The sequence below is a fragment of the Megachile rotundata genome, chromosome 11 (assembly GCF_050947335.1).
Source record: "Megachile rotundata isolate GNS110a chromosome 11, iyMegRotu1, whole genome shotgun sequence".
NCBI lineage: Eukaryota > Metazoa > Arthropoda > Insecta > Hymenoptera > Megachilidae > Megachile > Megachile rotundata.
The window spans coordinates 6,167,331-6,185,101 of record NC_134993.1 but is presented as its reverse complement, the minus strand read 5'-3'; the positions used below and the strand labels follow the sequence as shown (position 1 = coordinate 6,185,101).

The 17,771-nt window shown below is 38.3% G+C and overlaps 1 protein-coding gene across 1 annotated transcript in view; it reads right to left on the bottom strand.

Annotated features, from left to right (window-relative positions):
- The window catches only part of LOC143265368 (uncharacterized), a 253,696-nt gene that overhangs the window by 12,251 nt on the left and 223,674 nt on the right, over nt 1–17,771 (bottom strand). The window lies entirely within an intron of this gene.

The window sequence follows — 17,771 nt, the reverse complement described above, 5'->3', positions numbered from 1 at the left end:
AGCGAATCTTGTAGACAGAATGCCCTAAGCCTCTTCCAGGCAAGAGGTAGTACAGCCCTGAAGCGCACGTACCGCTTGCAAAGTCAAGAACGTTAGGGATCTGCTCTTGTCGAAAAACTCTGTAGCGCGAACTCGACGTCTTCACTGTACGAAGGAGCGTGACTGAATGAGCGCGTTACTGCGGCGGCAGTGGATGCGTCACCCGCGCTGGCGTGAGACCCGGCGCGTCGTGGGAACTGGCGCGCTCAGGAATGCGGCGCGCTTATCTCCCGCTCGGTACGGTCGATCGTCCGGCCGGTGTCGTCTAACGTCTGGCGCGCTTCTTATCTTGAGACCTCCTTGTCCGCTTTGTTCTTTCACACGCTTCATAATCTTGACTCGCTGTAGGCAGCTTATCTCTCCACGGTGCTGAGTCTATCCCACCGCTGTCACCAATTTTGTTACGGCCAGGGGCGTCCAGTGAAATAATGTGCTATTTCACTCGCCTCGCTGACTGTATCCTTTAATTATTTTGCTCAGCTTTCGGGTTAGCGTAGCTCGTCGGCTTACGTCGTGGCCCTGGGTCCCGTGGAAGCAGCTGTCGTTGGAGACGTCTATGTCCTCGTCGTAGCTGTTAGGCTCGTCCTGCGTGATTTATCACGCAAGCTCGGAGGTTGTGATAGTATGATTCAAGTCGTGCAGGTATTTGAAGATAGAGGACAACAATTATAATTATATAATGGTATATTCTCCAATAAATCCTTGATTATATATATATATGTAGATATGGGTAATGTTCCTTTATGATATACTCTTATGCTTACTCGCTCGACGAAATGGGTAGTCGTTTACGACTCCCTAGGAATCAGGCTGGGCTGATGTGATACTGGATGACTGGACGGGCCTCAGGCAGGATTACCTAGCACTGAGGTTACCGGTATGCAGACTAGGGCGGACTGGCGCCAACTGACTCTGGGTGGTAAGGAATGAGCTGGGTTTTATAGTGGTTGAGGACAAAGGAAATCATTCTAGAAGGTTCTGGCTGATGTAAGAGGATGTTATGGCTAGGTGTCGATAAGGATATTCTGATTAGTTTATCTTGGAGGGTGTTTGTAAGACGAGATGTAGGAGTTGTCGTGAGAGGATGTTATGGTCTGTTGTCGATAAGGATATTCTGATTAGTTTATCTTGAAGGATGTTTGTAAGACGAGATGTAGGAGTTGTCGTGAGAGGATGTTTATGAGTTGGATTATCGGGAGGATGTTTATGGGATTGAGTTCGAGGAAAGGACTTATCTTGTGGGAAAGGAATGTCGAGCGGTTCCTACGCTACTATGGTTAAACATGGCGTGAATAATGTCTTACGGCTAAGGTTACATACATGTCTTACACTCTATGGTTACATTCATATCTTATATTCTATGGCTACATACGTGTCTTATATTCTATGGTTACATTCATATCTTATATTCTATGGCTACATACATGTCTTATGTTCTATGTCAACGTCGGAGGCCCGACGTCACACGGGCTCCGGACTAAACCGACTAAGCGGAAAGGAGTTTCATCGATAAATTCTGCAATTGTTCATCCGAACGTGCCAAAATGGTATAGGAATGCTAGAAATACGTTATTGTATCGATTCTAAGCATTAATTCCATAGGTTGTCAGTAGTCGATTCACCGAACCGACTATGCCGGTGGGAGATATTAGCGCATTATATAAGTAGAGGTATTAGCGCATTATAATCTACCGCAGCGAGGAATCCGACCTAAGTGTGATTCTCTAAGTGTACCTACATACGCTTTCGCAAAATTAGATAGATTAATGATTTTATCTGATAAAATCGAATACTTTTGTGAGTCACTTATCATGCGCGTTTCTAATAAATGTATCATAACTCCTCTTTACGTTATTAAATCTTTTTCAAATTTTACTGGCATAATCTTAAGACTTCCATCTTCCTATTGACATCCACTTGTTTCAGTAAATTGCTAGAATGTACATTATTTCGGCCATTCAAGTTTGCACATGTAAGCGTTCGAATACATTCGTGAGCCACTGTATATACTAGTTACCGACTGTTGAACTAAATACATAGGATAATTGTGTTGGGTTCTGGTATACAACACTTTATTACGAAGACGAAACGTACAACTCGAATGCGGTTCGCTCAGTACCGAACTATTTCTAATTCTAAACTTATTCTAAAACTTGGGGGTTTTTAAATACTAGCTTAAGGATAGGTAGTGGTAGGGATGGTGGTCAAGGGACAGCGTGACTCAGGATGGTTGCGAGGTCTAGGATGATTAAGACTTAGGAATCGTGATTAGTATGTTTGTATAGGGATGAGTCTGTGGAGTGATTTATATAGGGATGAATCGGTACTGTTTGTGAAATGATTCTTGTAGTTGGACATACAACACCTCCCCCCTTTTAGTCAAAAATTTACAATTTTTTTTTTTTTCTGTTTTTGTTTAAAAGGAGGAATTTAGTGGTTCTGAGAGGAATTATTATAATTAAATGTTGTACCTTATACTAGTTATACAAAATCTTATATACGAGGTGTGACACAAAAGTAACGAGACTAGGTCTGTAGCTTGAAAAAACAATGGAATTGGCAGCAATTGTTTTTTGTGGCATCATCCCACATACCTCCTCTATCCATGTTGCCAATTTCGATTGAATCGGTCATACCATTTGGAAGTATTGCGTTATTTAGTGAACACGTGCAACTGCATTATGCCGGAAAAATGTCTAATGTAAAAGTCGAACAGCATATAAACATCAAGTTTTTTGTAAAATTTGTTGAAATCTTTTGTAACATGTGATGAGACTTGGATTTTTACCTATGACCCAGAATGTAAGCGCCAGTCAATGGAGTGGAAGTCTCCAGGATCCCCAAAACCCAAAAAAGCACGCACGTCAAAATCAAAATTCCGCATTAATGGAATTGTAATAATTGAGTGGTTTCCCAGTGGTCAGACTGTTAACCAACACTATTACATTAAAGTCCTAAAAAGATTTAGTGAAAAAATTTGGAAAGAAAGGCCACAGTTATGAAGCGATGGATGGTCGTTGCACCAGGACAATGCATCCGCTCACACGGCACTGTCTGCCAAGTAGTTTCTGACCAGTAAAAATATTACTGTGATGGGGCATCCTCCTTATTCACCTGATTTGGCTCCATGAGACTTTTCTTTATTTCCTAAAGTTAAATTTTGCTTAATGGGAACTCATTTCACCTCAGTTAAAGAGGTTCAGGCAGAAACGGAGAATCTCCTAAAGGGACTTCCAAAAACCTCGTTCCAGAATTGTTACCAGCAATGGCAGCACCAAATGCAAAAGTGTGTGAATGCTGAAGGGGACTACTTTGAAGGTAATAATGTCACGGAGAACTGATTCTGCAGGTACAATGATTTATTGGACTAGTCTCGTTACTTTTGTGTCACACCTCGTATACTTAAAATAAGTGTAGTAAAAAGTGAATTAGCTTTACATATATGAATAAATGTCTTGATTCTATACTAATTCTATATATACTAAACTAGTTTGATGACGAGATCATGGTATGATTTTTCTAACAATTATAATGACTACTGATAAATTAGTAGGAATCTACAATTACAGGGGGGTTGAACTTTTCCGCGTTCTTGAGCCAGACTTGGATCGGAGGTTGTAGGTGTTCGCTCTAGATTGATGCTTGTCCATGGTTCTCCCCTCGGTGATGCCAGTGGATGTTGTTGGTTCTGAAGAAGCTTGTTCCCTTCCGCGCCGTTCAAACAGGATCATCTCATTGGAATGATCTCTGTGTTCACTGTGATTGCTTGAATCGAAATTGCAGTGAACAAAATTTTTTATTATTGGTGGCACAATTTCTCCTGTTCTTGGGCTTTTGGTAAAACAACACAGGCGTTTGAGCAGGTTCCAGCAACCAAGCCATCGACAGCAATTCCCACAAAGAACGAGGATTAAAACGGCACCTATTACTCCTAGGGTTATCGTGTACCAACTAGTGTGGGTGACGATGAAGGGTTCGTTCAGACGATGGGTTAGTAGTTCGTCGAATTCATTGAGTTTTTTTGCTATTGAATTTTAAATCATTTAAGTCGATATTTGTGAGTTTTATGGGTTTTAGGGATGTTATTGTTTTATGATGTAAATAATTTGTTGCCAAAATGCAACAATCGTCTTCGGCTAAATTGATTCGAGGAACGTAATGACTGATATTTTTGTTCACATTTGTTGTAGGTTCCAACGAATATAGCATGGTATATCCCTTGCAACCACTGTGTAACTGTACCATACCAGTTTTTTGTAAGACAATGTCCTCCATGTGATCATTGTTGTTCTCGCCGCAAATGACTGTCAATGTAGTTGGCTTACGCAGGATATACAGCCACTGATTGCTTCCGATGTAGGTCCATATCTCCATTTCGGCATTTACTGTCTTCGTTGGGCAGTCCCGTGGTATTTGTTTCACATGTGGGGATAGCAACAGCACCTCGCAGGTAGAATCTTCAGTAGTTCTTGCCGTATTTACGTTGGTGCATACGTACTTCCCTTCCAAATACTCGACGCAATTTTTCAAATCCGACAGGACGGCAAAGTTGGATTTTTGTTGGGAAAGGAGTAGATACGGGTTTTGGGGTGTGATAAATGAAAAGATAGAAGTATTTTGATGTTGGTTAGGTAATGGGATCAAGTTGTATAAATCAAAATTTGTTCTTTTTACAAGAGGTAACTTTATAACAAATACTACGAGTTCGTTCATTGTAATGCTTTGGAGTCTCATTAATTTGTACATCTTAGGTAAGTTTTTGTAAGTCGGTGTAATTATTAGCTCGAATTCACCTTTGTAATTAATCAATTCTTCGCAAAGATCCTTTGGGGTTATTAAGAATGGGGAAATTATATTATGATTTCCTAAATTGATAGATTCTATATTTTTATCAAAGTAATCAGAAACTTGAATGCACAGGGAGAGTAAAGTAGCAACTTGTTCCATGATAGCTGTTTCTAGCGAAAGGTTTATAACATAGTTATTTGTTTCTGACATATACTTATTAATTACTTTCATATTGCTGTTTAAGGTATCCTCCGTAAGTTTTAAAGATTGAATTGAATTATTAAAATTTTTTATGGTACTAGAAACTATCTGTATCTGAGATTTTAGCAGAGTTTGAGTTTGCCTATTATCATTTAATAAAGTTTCAATGCTATCAGTATAGTATTTAGCATCGTCGGCATCCGGGGTGCCGATTAACCAATTTAAAACGTAAGAAGCTCCATTAATTAGACCGCGGCGTCTACGTTGCTTCCCATCGTGTCCTGTTAATCCATGAAGTATTTTCTCCTTGTTATGTATATTTTGTAATTCATTTTGAACAGATTGTAAGGTTTGTTCACAATGAGACTTTTGTTGCTTAGATACTGCGACTTCTTTTAGTAAGTTACAAATTTCTCGTGACTTAGTAAAATGTAAATCTAAGAGAGCTTTAGCCTGAGATAGATAAGTTAAGTTACTATATGTTATGAGGTGAAGCTCGGTGTTCGAAATTTTTGCTTCTCCTAACTTCCTATAGAAAATTCCACTCGAGTCGGTAAGGGGTGTATTGGAATATGATAATTCGGGACAACATTAGGAATTAGAAGGAATAGCAACAGGACTGTCGGAATCATCTGGAACATAATGTTTAAGAAGATTAGAATGATAAGTAGTCTTTTTTTTTCCTATTTGAAGTTCTACTGTGTTATTAGGATGTACTTGTGTGATTTTAAACGGACCTTTGAAATTGGGCGACAATTTTTTATTAAGACCTACTTTGGTTTGTTTTTGATATATACATACGAGATCATTTACTTTAAATTTTATCGGGTTGACTTTTTTGTCATAATACTCTTTACTCTTAATTTTAGCTTTAATTATATTTTCTCTTGCTATTTTGAAAGAAGTGTTCAATCTGTTTTGTAATGAACGGATGTAATCGTCGTAGGTATAGTGGAATTCCGGTTCTTTTAATATAGAAGACGGTAGATAAGCTTTGCGTTCAAAGAGAAGTTCATATGGAGTTAAATTAGTGGATCTGTGAACTGAGGTATTGTAGCTAAAAATTGCGAACGAAATGTATTCATCCCAGTCAGTTTGATTGGCTTTTATATAATGCTTCAAATAATCCTTTAACGATAAATGATATCTTTCAAGACCTCCATTAGTTTGAGGATGATAAGGGCTACTACAGACGTGTTTTGTTTTTAATAGGTTTCCCAAGTCTTTTATTAATTCAGACATAAAGTCTGGGCCGTGATCTGTCAAAAAAGTTGTTGGTATTCCAAATTGAGTAAATATATCGATTAATGATTTTGCAATAGTTAAAGATTCATGATTTGGAATAGCTTTGGCAAAACAAAATTTTGTCAGATCATCTTGTGCAGTAAGGATGAATCTATTCCCATTTTCGGTGACTGGTAATGGACCAACAATATCTATGGCTAGTTTCTCGAAAGGCTTTTCAGCTGTTGTGGTTATTTCCATAGGCTGTTTAATAGGCTTGAAATTTGTTTTATTCATTTGACATGAGTGACATGACTTAATATACTTTCTTATATCTGACTTTATGGAAGGCCAAAAGTATTGCTCTTTAATTTTTGCATACGTTTTGTTGAAACCGCAGTGTCCTGATAATTTACTATCGTGATTTATAATAAAACAACGTGTTCGGATTGACGAGTGGTACAAACTGAAACTTTATTTATGAAACAATAGAATAAAAGAACATGTCTGTCGCCAATGCACGACAGATGGCAGCACCAGTAACATATTGTGTAGATATTAGGCCTTTAACACCCCCACTATATCCAACAATATGGATACACAAAAAATATTACAATCTTTGAATACCCAATACATCCAAAAACTTATAATGCTTCACAACACACAAAGCCTTCGTGAATACATCAGCTGGCATTTCAGCTGTAGGCAAATACTTCACACTTACAATTTTATTTACTACACATTCTCTACAAAAGTGAAACTTAATGTCTATGTGTTTTGTACGCTTGTGAAACACTGGATTCATAGTTAGCTTTTGCGCACTCTGATTATCGTTGAACAAATTAATGGTATACAAATTTTGTGTAACTTCATATAGTAAGTTCCTCAAATAAACAGCTTCTTTACACGCTTCTGTAATAGCCATATATTCGGCCTCACTACTAGACAAGGCTACAGTAGTCTGTTTTTTAGTTTCCCAAGAAATTACACAACCAGATAAAGTGAAACAATACCCTGTATATGACTTCCTATCTATAACATTTGCACCCCAATCTGCATCTACATATCCCTCTAATATTGAATTTCCATCAGCAGTGTACTTCAAACCGTAATTTTTAGTAAATTTTAAATATCTCAATAGACGCTTTACATATGCACAATGTTCCTTAGAATAGCAATTGTTAAATTGACTCAAAAAACCAACTGTATAAGTAATATCAGGTCTGGTTAGAACTGCTAAGTACATTAGACAACCAATAACTTGCTGATATGGGAATTTTCCAACATAGTTTTCCCCCTTAGATACATGCAACTTAGTTTCCATAGGAGTCTGAATGGGTTTGACTTGACTCATGTTAAATTTTTGTAACACCTGATCAATATAATCAGACTGGTTCAATGTGATAGTTTTCTCAGATTTACTAATACTTACATTGACACCAAGACACTTTCTGATTTCACCTAAATCTTTAAGTTTGAAATGGCTAGCTAATACATTTTTCAAATATTCTGTTTCTTTATAATCATTTGAAAAAATAAAAAAATCATCCACAAAAAGTGTAACAATAGTCCTCAAATTATTTCTAATTTTTGTGTACATACATGGTTCTATCTTAGATTTCCTATAACCAATATTTAACAAACATTCATCCACTCTCCTGTACCATGCTCTCGAAGATTGTTTAAGCCCATAGATTGCCTTTTTTAATTTAAGTACTTGACCCTCATGGGTCTGCTCGGAAAATCCTTCTGGCAACTGCATAAAAATGGTTTCATCAAGAGCACCATTCAGGAAGGCTGTAGTTACATCAAGGTGAGCAGTGTCAAATCCTAACTTAACTGACAATGCAAATAGCAACCTCAATGTAGTATGCCTCACAACAGGAGAAAATGTTTCTGTATAGTCTATACCTTCAATTTGTGAAAAACTTTTAGCAACCAAACGTGCACGGAACCGAACCCTGTTATCATTGTCATATTTCTTACGAAGCACCCACTTACACTGTACAACCCTACCATCTTGTGGACTATCACATAGTTCCCACGCATCATTTTCTTTGAAACACTGTAGTTCTTCTTACATGGCCAACATCCACTGTTTCTTTTCTGGTCCGTTTAAAGCATCATGCAGTGTCAAACCTGCCCCATCGTCATAGGTTTCAGCGCTTGTACAAAGATTGGACATACCATATCTCTCTGGTGGTTTCCGTGCTCGTCTGGGTCTGTCCATGAAATCTTCATTTTCACACTGAAGTGTACTCCCTGAGTCTTCATAATCACTTGGAACATATGTTTTATCATTGTCGTCATCATAGGAATAATAATTTTCACTGCTGGAGTTATCTTCAAGACTAGATGTTGATTCAAAACTTGTCACCTTCTGGCCTTGTTGTTCTGGTTTAACCTCATCCCCCACTGAAGCAACATTCTGGTCTTGCACTTGAATCATACATTCAGAATTGATTTCCGGCTCAATAATGACCACATCTCTACTTGTAAACACAGTTCTTGTTTCTGGATTATAGACTCTGTATCCCTTTATGTTATCTGGGTATCCTGTAAGAATGCACTTCACAGATTTCTTATCCCATTTCTTACGCTTTTGTTTAGCAACATGTACCATGACAGTGCTACCAAATATCCTAATATGACTGATATCTGGTTTTGTGCCAGTCCATAGTTCATATGGCGTTCTATCATCCAACGCAGCAGCCACAGTTCGATTCTGCAGGTACACTGCCGTATTGGTGGCCTCACCCCAAAACTCTTTTCCCAGGTTTGCGTCAAACAGTAGACATCTCGCTTTTTCTACGACTGTGCGATTGAATCTTTCACATAAACCATTTTGTTCTGGGGTGTATGGGTTGCTTTTCTGGTGGATAATACCAGCACTATTTAGGTAATCTTCAAATTCCTTATTGCAATACTCTAAACCGTTATCGTTTCTTATCACTTTTATTGTTCTTTTTGTTTGATTTTCCACCTGCGCTTTGAATATCTTGAAATACTTCAGAACCTCATTTTTGTGCTTCAGAAAATAAACAAATGTTATGCGACTGTAATTATCGACAAATAACAAGAAATACCTTGCTCCTCCTATCGATGTAGTCTCCATAGGGCCACAAATGTCTGTGTGCACTAAATCTAGCAAGTTACTGCTTCTCTGACCACTGCCTTTAAATGGTAAGCGACACTGTTTACCTTCACAACATGTTGTACAAGAAGCCTTGCTTATTTCTACTTTTTCATCAAATGACATTCCCAAGACAGCATTTTTCATTTTATTTAAGTATTCCTTGTTGACATGTCCTAATCTGCGATGCCATGTTACTCCTGACACAGCTGATGCAGCCAAATACTCCTGGGATACCAAGTTTACTTTGTATACCCCATTGACTAATATTGCTGTAGCGACTAACTGTTGCTTTTTATTGTAAACACAACAGCCTTTTTCTGTGAAAGACACACTGTTTCCTTTTTTAATTAGTTGACTGACTGATAGTAGGTTAGTAGTCAGAGATGGTATACAGCATACGTCTTCTATCACGATGTCGTACTCGCAATCATCAGTTGAAGTCGATATTTTAACATTGCCAGAACATAATACTGTCAACTTCTCACTATTGGCTACGACAATTTCTTTATTTTGTTCATATCTGGCATTCATAACCCAACTTTCCTTTCCTGTTAGGTGTACACTTGCCCCGGAGTCGATATACCAATCATTTTTGTTGAAATTCGCACTTAAAAATACTGCACTAAATGCGTTTGATTGCATTCTTTCTTTATTTTTCTTATTTGTTGAATTATTTTCGTTATTCATGCACTGATTTTTGTAATGGCCGACTTGTTTACACCGGTAGCATTTCACCGCCTTGGTGTTTGACTTCGACGGAACAGTAGTGCTACCAACATCACAATTTTTCTTGGCCATAGACAACTTATTCTTATTTTGTTTTGCATGATTTGAATGACTGACGAAAGCACCGTTCATTTCACTCTCGTTGTAATCTACCGACTCCATGTCTAATAATTTTGTCTTGATATTGTCTGCCGTAATGGAAATGCCCGAATGTTCGATTGCCATGATCATTGGAGCAAAACGATCAGGCAATCCAGCCAACAACAATGACCCTGTCCATTGATCATTTATCTCAAATCCCGTTCCACTTAATTTTTGCGCTGTATCGATAATCTGCGTCACATATGACGTCATCGAACTGCAATTGTCTCGCCGGATTGAAATCAAATTTCTCAACAGACTTATTCTCCGTGAAAAGCCACTATCATCAAATAATTGCTGTAGTTTATTCCACAATTCTTCCGACGATTTAACGGTTTTGACGTGGACATACAACGACGGGTCGATGGTCATAATCAATTTGGCTTTAGTTTTTTTGTCATCCGCGCTTGCTATTTCTTTTCCCGGTTCTGGCTTGATACAATGGTTCATGCCTTCGAGAACTAAGAAATTTTCTGCAGCGAAACACCACTCCGAATAATTATCGCGTCCCTTTAGTTTCGGCACATTGATAAGGTAGTTGGTAGCCATTTTAACGAACAGTTTCTACACTTATACACTGCGACAATTAATACGATCAGTCAGTTCACAGCTAAATCGCACTGAATACTGTCTTTTAACACTTGCTTTACTGCAAAATCCTTGTTAAAACGACTCAATACCGCGATTTTTTGAGCGTATGGCCCATAACCTATAATAAAACAACGTGTTCGGATTGACGAGTGGTACAAACTGAAACTTTATTTATGAAACAATAGAATAAAAGAACATGTCTGTCGCCAATGCACGACAGATGGCAGCACCAGTAACTTTTTGTGTAGATATTAGGCCTTTAACATGATTTTCTTTTAGAATGTTTTGTATTTCTTCTGGCGTTTGCGGATTAATTTTTTCAGAGTGAAACAGTTTGATATCGTTATTAGGAAACATGAATTTAAGCATTTCGTTTAATTGATCTAATTTGATATTACTATATTTTCTGTGATTAGGAGGAATAAAAATGAATTTCTGAGCTTTTATTGAAGATTTTAATTTTTGAAGGCATTCAAATATATTTTTATACTCTAGTCTATCAAAATGTGAATTTAAAGGATATAAAAGATAGAAGGTTTGTTTTTTATTTTGGACTTTAGACAATCCATGTAATTCTGGTTTGATGCTTTCTATGTTAAATTTTGACTGTATGTAATTTAGATATTGATTGTTTTCATCGAGATCCTGAGACCAAAACACTACTATAGGGTCAGTAATTGACGATAAGGTTCCTCCTACCGTTTCATAGGATATAGGATTTTGATTGGTATAGTGATATTTGATGAAATCGTTATAGGTTGGGGTTTGTTGTGTGTTCATGTTTATCGAGTTTTGATTAAGGAGTCGAGAGAGAGCGTCAGCGTTTGTATTAGCAATACCTGGTTTATGTTTTATCACGTATTGATATTCTTCTAACCTAAGTCGCCATCTAACTAATTTTGATGATGGATTCTTGCAATTGAAAAGCCACTGGAGTGGTCGATGATCAGTGTAAATAATGAATTCTCTACCGAACAAATAAGGTCGAAAGTGTTCCGCGGAGTTGACAATCGCTAGCAGTTCTTTCTCTGTAGTTGAATAATTACGTTCCGAATCATTTAAAGTTCGTGAATAGTAAGCAATTGGAAGATCTTGACCGTTGTGAATTTGAGACAGTACTGCACCTATACCGACATTGGATGCATCTGTAGTGAGAATGAATTGTTTTGAAAAGTCGGGATATTGTAAAATTGGTTTACTAATTAATTTCTCTTTTAATTTTTCAAACGATTTTTCCTGCTCCTCTGCCCATACGAAGGGTATATTCTTTTTGAGTAATTGAGTTAGAGGTTTTGCTAATGTAACGAAATTTGAAATAAATTTTCTATAATATCCAGCCATGCCCAGGAACATTTTAACTTCCTTTTGATTACGCGGTTTTGAAACTTTTTTAAAACATTCTACTTTCTTTGGGTTTGGCTGTACTCCTTTATCCGAAATTAAGTGACCTAAGTATTCGCACGACTTCTTTAAAAATTCGCATTTACTTGGCTGTAATTTCAAATTATTTTCTCGGAGTCTAAGGAACACGTTTATCAATTTACGATTATGATCTTCTAGACTAGATCCATAAATAACAAAATCATCTATATATACGAAGCATTGTGTACTATTCAATCCTGTTAAAACATTATTCATAACCCTTTGAAAGTGAGCCGGGGCATTTTTAAGACCGAAGGGCATTCGAGTAAACTCATAGTGCCCATTTGGAGTGGAAAATGCTGTTTTTGGGCTATCTTTGGGATCTATTGGAATCTGGTGAAATCCGTTAGACAAATCTAGAACGCTGAAATATTGAGCATGCCCTAGCTGATCTAGAATATCCTCGATATTTGGAAGCGGGTAGGCGTCTCCTATCGTTTTCTCGTTTAATTTTCTATAATCTATTACAATACGCCACTTTTTCTCTCCGGTTGAATCTGATTTTTTCGGGACAACCCAAAGTGGACTGGACCATGGACTAGTTGAGGGTTTAATAATGCCATGATCTAACATTTTCTCAATCTGCTTATCTACTTCATTTTTATGGATTTGAGGGTAACGGTACATTTTTGCATGGACTGGTATTTCGTCAGTAGTAGGGATAGTGTGGGAGTCTACTGTTGCTCTAGTTAATAGTCTAGTTAATAGAATGAGGTATTAGAAGAGTGTTATCGGCATTTAGTTGTCGCGCTGTTATCGTTCCTACTTGCAGACACTGAGAGTTTAGTATTCTTATTGGGATTATTGTTTCTGTTCGACCACTAAGTCTTATCTTATCAGTGGATTTTTGAAGGGTATTCTGATACAAAGGTATAGGGAATGGTATATTTCCTAGCGATATTGTCATTTTTATGTAATCAATTGTTGCTTTATGAGTTTTTAAGAAGTCATGACCTATCAAGCCATCAAAAGGAATATTACTAGGAGAATCAATTACTTGGAATTTTCCACTAATTTTCCTACCATTGGAATTTAAAGGAAGTTCAGTTTCTCCTAGAGTTTGAATAGAAACGTTAGGTGCGATCCCGTTTAATAATGTAAAATTATGACTATTGATATCGACCCTGTTTATACTCTGTGCTTTAACTAAGGAAATTGCAGCGCCCGTATCAACTAGAAATTTCAAGATTTTATCGGAGCTGTTGGAATTGTCGGATTCAAAGAGTATAGCTAGTTGATCGTTGTTAGGTAAAAATGAAGAAGAGTTTATCGTGTGCTCATGAGGTTGAATTCTGTCGTTACCTCTTCCAACGGATTCGGGGGTTCCGGTGGATATTGAACTTGACGAAAATTTTCAGGATTGGAGTTTCTCAAAACGGTATTGCGTGACTCAACATTATTTGTTACATTAGAAGCGAGTTGACTTTGTTCCTGATACCTTATATCTCGTGGGTTTTGGGAATGGTTATTAAAAGAATTGGGATTCTGTCGGTATGTACGAAAGTTACTGGAATTTGGTTGATTCCGATATGTGTACGAATTACTAGGATTCAATCGGTGTTGATTTAAGTTGTTGGGATTTGGTCGATGTTGATAAGAATTGTTAAAATTTGAATGTTGTCGATTTGTTTGCAAATTGTTAGAGTTTGACTGACGATACGATACATTATTTTGTCTAGAATTATTATATTCCCGTTTTCTACATTCTTCTATATTATGACCAGATTTTTACAATACCTACACTGTTTTACACTACTTAACACGTTATTTTGATTCGACTGATTAAAATTGATTGTTCTATTAGGAAGCGATCTTTGATTTCTTAAATAGCAATCATTCGTGCTGTGATTTGACTTATTATAAATTCTACAACGTTGAAAGTTATCATATCTCAGACGCAAAGCCTTCTCCTCGGCCATAGCCGCCGTGAGAGCACTGTTAATATTCGGAAAGTCGCGATATCTTAACATTTGAGATATTTGCGGGTGCGAATGATACACGAAGCGATTGAGAGTCATTTCGCTTATCATCGCTACACGCCCTGCTAAAGTATTAACCTCACAGTCTGTTGCATAAACAGTTCCTAATATTCTCGATTGGAGTTCTTCTAATCTTTGATAAAATTGTGATACGTTTTCATTGCGATTCTGTTGAATTGAGTTTAATTCTTCCATAAGCTGATCTAAGGATTTTTTGTCTTGATATAAATTTAACAATAGTTCAGAAATTTCCTCCCAAGTAGTGAGATTGCAATGGATATCAATCTGATCTCGAGCTTTACCCTCTATTTTATTTTTCACGAATAATAAGAGAACTGGTTTTTGCGAAGGACTAGCTAATTCAAAGACAGCATCTATTTGTTTAATAAACGAACGTAGTTTTGTTCTGTCACCATCGAATTCTTTTGGTAACAATTTTATTAAATGATCTAACGATGTTTGAGGAGTCATTGCGGAATCTAGGTTTGTATCAATATCGTTACTTAGAGACATTTTGGATACGAGGATAGGATTATACGTCGGAAATTGAAAAATAATACGATAAGAATATCTGAAGTTCAGTACTTACGATGCGACCGTTCAAACGTTTTTTCTCCTTCCGAAGAAAGACTGCAACTCACAATGGTGCTGGACACGACAAATCCAGAAGATACGACCAGTTGTGGGTGTTGAGCTTCGGGATGAGTTGTCTTCTTTTCTTCTTGTTCTGATGTGACCGATAGAAATCAGCGCCTTTTCCTCAGTGAGATAGTGAATATCCAAATGCAACTGAGTGAAAAGCCGTCAGAACAATCCCACTTCTGACACCAAATTTGTGTTGGGTTCTGGTATACAACACTTTATTACGAAGACGAAACGTACAACTCGAATGCGGTTCGCTCAGTACCGAACTATTTCTAATTCTAAACTTATTCTAAAACTTGGGGGTTTTTAAATACTAGCTTAAGGATAGGTAGTGGTAGGGATGGTGGTCAAGGGACAGCGTGACTCAGGATGGTTGCGAGGTCTAGGATGAGTAAGACTTAGGAATCGTGATTAGTATGTTTGTATAGGGATGAGTCTGTGGAGTGATTTATATAGGGATGAATCGGTACTGTTTGTGAAATGATTCTTGTAGTTGGACATACAACAATTGATATATAATATACTGTCGGTAATTGTCTAATACTGTCGGTAACAAAACTATTCTTACGGAGGGTAAATGAACTGAACACAAAACTGCCATGTTGGTGAAGAAAACAAAAAAATTCTTCCAGGGATGTTACACATTCCCCCTTATGTAGGTCTCTTGTCCTCGAGAGACTGTTGTTTTACGAATTTGGTAATGATGCAATTTGTACAGCGACAATCCTCCTCGCTGTTCCTCGGCGATACAGCACCTCGTCCAAACAAACATAGCATCTTCCAGTATTTCTGCCTCCGATCCTGAGGATTGCTTATATGTGTGTAAGTCTCGAATGGGGGATCGAGTACTTCTACCTTAATTATATATATATATATATATACAGGGTGTCCCGCAATTAGTGTAGGACCCGAAAAGGGGTGGTAGGTGGGGCGATTCTGAACAACTTTTTCCTTTGCCAAAATATTGGTTGAGGCTCCATTTTCGAGTTATTAGCAAAAAACACTGACCAATGAGAGCACGCATAGACCGGGTGCGCGAAAGCGTGAGCAAAAGCTTCGAGTGTGACGGCCGATCGTCGTCGTGAACAAATGTATCGATACCGCGTCGGTATAATGTCGGTATAACGTCGGTATAACGTCGGTATAATAGAAAGCTGTCAGATGAAAGTTACATCGAATAATGAATAAAAAATCTGGATTATTCTTGAATTACCATTCATTCCTGAATAAGAAATAACGAAATCAGAATAAATCGAATTTATTCGATACGTTTATTCGTTATGGCAAAGAAGTAACGGATAAAATGTGGAAAATTATTTTCGTTCGATATTGTGATGATGAAAAAGAACAAATTCTCATTTTTTAAAAATTAAATAACTTTTCTATTCAACAAATAAAAATTTGAATTGAATAATTAATAAATTTAAATGTAACTCACCCATTGAACCGCAAATAATCACGATGAAAATGCATCTTTGTCACTGGGTCGATCCACCGATCCTTACTGTTCTCATAAATAATAGAAACTCTGAAAAAACTCTCAAGAAACTTCACTGTCATCTCTCATTATTAGTTTTCATTATCACTTTTTTCTGTCATTTTTCACTAATTTTCACTAATTTTCACTGTGAGTTCAACACATAAATACGACGAATGAAAACACATAAACGAATATTCAGAAATAATTTAAACTTGTAGCCATCTTTTACTTGGAATAGGATTTTCGGACAGTAGGAAATCGTAAGGAAATCAGGAATTCTGGAAAATAGGAATATTTATTCAAGGATATTAGGAGAGGCATACAAGAATTAACGGAGTTACAAATTTTCTTTCGCAATGCACGTAAAGAAACTACGATTACATAACTCTCTCTCTCTCTCTCTCTCTCTTTTTCTCTTTCCTTCCCTATATTTTACTCTCTATCTAATCTTTTCCTTTCGTCAACCAGGCGTCCAGGAGTAACTCTGTTCTCTCCCGTTCGAATGGCGTCCAGGTATTCTCTCCGAACTCTCCATTCCGAACGGGCGACCAGTAGTTTTCTCCCGTACTCTCCTGTACTTTACCTGGGGCGTCCAGGAGATGCTCTGTCCTCTCTCAGTCGACAGGCGTCCAGGAATATTCGCCGAACTCTCCATGTCGACCGAGTGTCCAGGAACAAACTCCCGTACTCTCCCCCTATTCACCAGGCAGGCGTCCAGGAGGGTTTCGCCGTACTCTCCTGCCTGGGTATCAACAGTTATCTCCGGGTGGGCGTCCAGGCATTATCGCCGAACTCTCCCACCGGAGTCTCTTAAACTTTACCCCACGGCAGGCGTCCAGGAGGGGTTCGCCGTACTCTCCTGCCGGGGTCTTAAACCTTTACCTCCGGTCGGGCGTCCAGGTATTTTCGCCGAACTCTCCCGCCGGAGTCTCTCTTTACTCTGCTCCAAGCAGGCGTCCAGGAGTGTTTCGCCGAACTTTCCTGCTGGAGCTTCCTCTACTTCTACTCTCCGGGCAGGCGTCCAGGTATTATCGCCGAACTCTCCTGCCGGAGTTTCCTACTAACTACTCTCCGAGCAGGCGTCCAGGTATTGGTCGCCGAACTCTCCTGCCGGAGTTCCCTACCAGCTACTCTCCGAGCAGGCGTCCAGGTATTGGTCGCCGAACTCTCCTGCCGGAGTTCCCTAACAGCTATTCTCCGAGCAGGCGTCCAGGTATTGGTCGCCGAACTCTCCTGCCGGAGTTCCCTAACAGCTATTCTCCGAGCAGGCGTCCAGGTATTGGTCGCCGAACTCTCCTGCCGGAGCCCCTAACAGCTAAGTTCCTTCTCCAGCAGGCGACCAGGTATTTTCGCCGGTCTCTCCTGCCGGAGTCCCTAGGCTAGTCCGAGAGCGGCCGAT